The sequence below is a fragment of the Meriones unguiculatus genome, chromosome 7, assembly GCF_030254825.1.
Source record: "Meriones unguiculatus strain TT.TT164.6M chromosome 7, Bangor_MerUng_6.1, whole genome shotgun sequence".
Classification (NCBI taxonomy): domain Eukaryota; kingdom Metazoa; phylum Chordata; class Mammalia; order Rodentia; family Muridae; genus Meriones; species Meriones unguiculatus.
Genome location: NC_083355.1, coordinates 83,467,827 through 83,472,463, shown reverse-complemented (window position 1 = coordinate 83,472,463; position 4,637 = coordinate 83,467,827). Strand labels below are relative to the sequence as shown.

The 4,637-nt window shown below is 50.4% G+C and overlaps 1 long non-coding RNA gene across 1 annotated transcript; it reads left to right on the top strand.

The window, feature by feature from the left end:
* The first annotated feature begins 651 nt into the window (after positions 1 to 651).
* LOC132655255 (uncharacterized) lies at positions 652 to 4,087 on the top strand. The gene is made up of 4 exons (XR_009592999.1): positions 652 to 1,162; positions 1,546 to 1,693; positions 2,521 to 2,571; positions 3,955 to 4,087. It is a non-coding gene; the product is annotated as an uncharacterized LOC132655255 (long non-coding RNA).
* The last annotated feature ends 550 nt before the right edge of the window (positions 4,088 to 4,637 follow it).

The following is a 4,637-nucleotide window of genomic DNA, read 5'->3' as shown; positions in this document are numbered from 1 at the left end:
CCCCAGTGACACACTCCCTCCAGAAAAACCACACCTACTCCAACAAGGCTACACTAATGCCACTCCCTAACCAATTCAAATATCTAAAGCCTGTGGGGCCAGTCATTCAAACCACCCCGTTTGCTGAGACAGAGTATCTCTGCGTAGCCCAGGCTACCCTTGAGCTATCTCCTCTCCTTCCCCATCTCCCACAACCACCCCATATTAATTTTAAGGCAGAACATCACACGTGTCTAGGAAGTTTGCTTTTAGTTGGGTCCCTTTAATCATCCCCTGTAAGTTACTGGCTGAAGGGGCCGGCGTCGGGCAGGCGGAAGACATTCTGAAAGGTTGGGGGAAACGTTATTTCAGTCAACCTCAACTTTGTTATCCCCTAGCTTTACTCAAGGCTGTGTACTGACACACATCTGGATTGAGAACACGCTGTCCACAGACAGACAGGGCTAATGTAGTTAGCTTGCCCGAAGTCCCCACATTTATAAACAGGTATCCGGAGCCAGCAACTTGCTGTTTCTTCTTGGCCACACTGCAATTGCCGCCAAAACAAACCCATTTGATAGGCCCTGGGTAAGTGACTGGTTAGTGGAACTCCCTAATTTTTTTTTTTTTTTTTTTTGAACTGCAAGAGCAGGATCATGCGTTCCATTCCCTGGACTTCCGGGTTCTCAGACATCTTGTGAGAGCGGTTCTGTGCTTACTTATGCCTTATTCTCTACCTACCTACAATCGGACTAGTGTTCTGACCCGAGGGCTTCTGGGCAGACCAGCAGGGTGACTCGATTCCAGAGTGGGGGGGGTCAAGAGTGGGCTACATGCTCAGCGCAGCTAAACCCAGGTTTGGACTGAGATTTCTCATTTCTTCCCGGCATGCAGAACTCGCCAATTTGCTTTGCACTGCAAACCGCTCCTGGATCCTCCTGTAAGCCTGGCGCCCAGCCGCGTCTCTCATTGACAGAAAGGACACACTAGCCTGCGCTGGCGTTCCGAGGAGGGTAGGGAATGACAAGCATTAACATGCTGTGGCTCCAATGGGGACAGAGAAAAAGCTGTGCGCGCTGACCGCAGAGAGGCAGGCTGTCGGCTCAGGCCTGGCGAGAAAGGGCCAGCCCACTGCGTTGGGTTGGTACCAAATGGACCTGGCACTCGGGAATACATTGGACTGGTGAGTTTCTCTTTCCATTTAAACCAGGGTGCCCTGGGGGTCTCCACCCGTTTCAGGAACGGGGTTTCTGTGCTTTCGGCTAAGGGACAAGCCACGGAGAACAACTAGGTCATTGCTTTATTTCAGCTTGCAAATTCCTCTCTGACAAGTTCTCTGTTAGAAAGTAGTCTTCAGAGTGGGGGGGGCGGTGTGTGCTCAGCACAACACGATACAAGGCAGGAAGAAGCTATACAACGTCTACATTTTCATTCCATCCCTTAAAATGTCTATTTGCTGGTGTCTATTTTGTGTGACCTGTGCTGTTGGGTATACTGCTTTGAAACTGTATCATATTAATATGTATATCATCACCGCATATACATGCATATGATGTATGATCGAAGATGCTGCATATCTACAGTTGGCAGTTTACAGCCGTGAGCTTTCCTTCAGACCAAATGACCGGAGGGACCAGTGGCGAGGGAACAACTTGCCAGGTGGGCCACCCTCACTTTTGAGCGAGCGTGTGGCAGGATCGGGAGGCATTTAGAGGTAAGACTACCTAAGACTCGGTGCACACAGCCTGTGGGTTTTTCATCTCTCGAGGACGTGGCACATCATTTTCTCTCCAGGTTCACACGCCTGGATACCATCTGTCATGGCTTGAATTGTGCCCCTTACTCCGTCTCCGTAGGCTGATCCTTTAACCCCTGGGACCACAAATGTTGATCTTATTTGGAAATAAGGGTGTCACAGATCTTGTTAATCAAGATGAGGTCGTACTAGTGGGAGCCTTGCTCCAGTGTGATCTGTGCCCTTATGAAAGGGTTGGAGATGGGTCTCCCATGGTAGAGCAACCTGCCTGGCATGCATGAAGCCCTGGGCTGGATCCTCAGGCACCAAATAAACTGGTTGTGGTAGCACTCGCTGTAATGCCCGAAACTGGGATGGGCAGGAAAGAAGGTCAGGAGTTCAAGACTATTGTCAGCTGACGAGCAAGTTCAAGGTCAGGCACCATTCCTCAGAGGAGACAATGCAGACAGAGGGAATTATGAAGAGGCAATGCAGGCAGCCGGGAGCACAGCCCATCCTTCCAGGCCAAGGAAAAATGCCAGTCCTGCTGGAGACTTGAACTCAGCTCCCTAGCCTTTAGACAATACATTTGTGTTGTTTAAGCCGCTCAGTTTTGTGGTGCTTTTGTTATAGCAATGTAAACAAACCCATATACCCTCTTTGCTAAGCAAGTAATATTGGGGGGAGGGGGAAATCCGAAAGCTGGGATTTGCAATTTAAGATCTGGGATCTTCCTGGCTGGGATAATCTGGGAGAGACTGTTCTAGACTGAGAGGAAATGAATTCTTCTCCATTACCCTTTTCAGAGGGGCGAAAGTCCTCTGTCCAGCCAGAGGCGGCAGAGGTCTCAGTGGAAGGTAAGCAGCTTCCCCCATTTTCTGTTACTATGGCAGACTATTAAAGACTAGGGTATTTATAGATACGTTTATTTGGCACAGAGTTCCGGAGGCTGAGGCATCTGGGGCATGGTGTCAGCGCCAGCTCAACTTCTGGGGAGGCTTTTCCCCCCTCACAGGGCGGGCGAGAGCTGAGGAGACAAGCACACACGTACAGCAACCTGCTCCTGAGAGAAGGAGCCGGCCCCCACAAGCGCTGATTCACTCCTCTGGAAACGAGCCTCACTCATCCAGGCTCGGGATTCTGTTGCTGCTACCGCAGCAGCCTTCCTTCACAGATACCGTACTCAGGCTTCCAATAAATACTGCAGGGCGGCAGCTCCTGAGAAAACCCCAGCCGGCAGCACCACCTGCTGAGTCAGCGGGCTCACGGGACTGAGCAGCTAGCGGATTCTTCGCCCCTCCTGTATTTATTGGCCTTTGGTGGACTATCCAGTCTAACAGCTCACCTTCCCCTTTCTGAGACAGCATCTCACTGTGCAGCCTTGAGATACCTTGAACTCTATGTGTAGACCAGGCTGGCCTCAGACTCACAGAGATCCATTTGCTAGAGCCTCAGGAGTGCTGAAACTTGGATACCATGCCTGGCAATAAATCCACCTTTAAAATATATTCATTCTCTTGGTTCTGTTCCTCTAAGAGAGCCCTGACTGGTACACCCTATCTAAAAACAAACAAACAAACAACAACAAAAAACACCTAAACCCCACCCCATAAACTCCCCAAAACATGGTACTTAACTCTCTTAGAGGCTTGGGCTTGCCCTGAGCAGCTCTTCCTTCCTGAGGTCCACATTTCTCATCTCCTGGCTAGTCTATGGCCGGCCCAGCTTCCTCACTTAGCTCAAGTAGCAGGCTGCTAAGTCAAACACAGGCGCAGTGGCAGATACAAAGGCTAGAGCCTACCTGTACTGCCCGAGAGGGCTGGCTGTGCACTCTAAAGAAATCTGGGGGGCCAGTTGTTGAACACAGCCACCATTAAAGGTAAAACTAGAGACAGACACTAGAGGTAGCTCGGAGGTAGAGGACAGGCTTGCCATGCGTGAGGCCCTCGGTTCAAATTCAGGCGCCAGGAAATAAAAGACAAACACACGAACAACTTTTGCCTTTTCAAAAGGGGGAGAAAGAGAGACAGAGAGACATACAGACTAAGTTATCTATCCTAGACTAGCCTCAAACTTGCTGCTGGCCTCCAACTTACAGTACTCCTGCTTCTACCTCCAAATGCTGGGTTATAATCATGTTCCTCTGTGCCTACTTTCCAAGCAACTAATTTTTAAAGTAATAAATACTAACATATTCATCGCTCCCCAGTTATCTATTTTACTTTCACCTATGCCTCCAGGCTGTGTCTGTCTACAGCTTCCATCTGTGGAAACCATGGATAACAAACCACCCCTATGTGCCTCTCTCAGAGAAGTCAGGTTGGCACTTCGAAATCACCTACCAGAGTGCTTGAAGCAGGGAATTTGGCAGATGGGGTGTGTCCGCCCCAAGGAGAGCCCACTGTGAATTATTTCCCAGGATGCCATTCTGCGGATCTTAACGCGAGCTGTGGACTCCTCGTTCTGATGAAATACGAGGGTAACGGAAAAGCTCGAGAGACAAGGATTCACACCACCCGTGAGTGCAGAGGACAAATCCGGCCCTTCACTGCGCCACAGAGGAGGGAGACAATGAGGTGCTGTTACCTGGAAGACCTGCCCTGTCTTCTCACGGTCAGGGAGGGACGCTGATGAATAGCTGCTGGCTTCAATGTCTTCATTGTGTTTTGTTGCTGTGGGGTGGCAGTGTTGGCGAGGAAACCTCTGAGCTGGCTTTCCCCTAACAAGCCTTGTGACTGTCCAACGCACTAGAAGGGCCCTTTCAGCCCTGCCCTAGGCAGCAAGAAGATAGGGGAGCTCAAACGGCTCAGACTCCTTGCACTCTCTTCCTTGCAGACAACAAACGGGTGTTCGGGTCCCCAGCATGGCCCAGTTCTCAGGGCAACTGTCAGTAGATATTTTGAGGCTTGAGGCTGACCTGAGC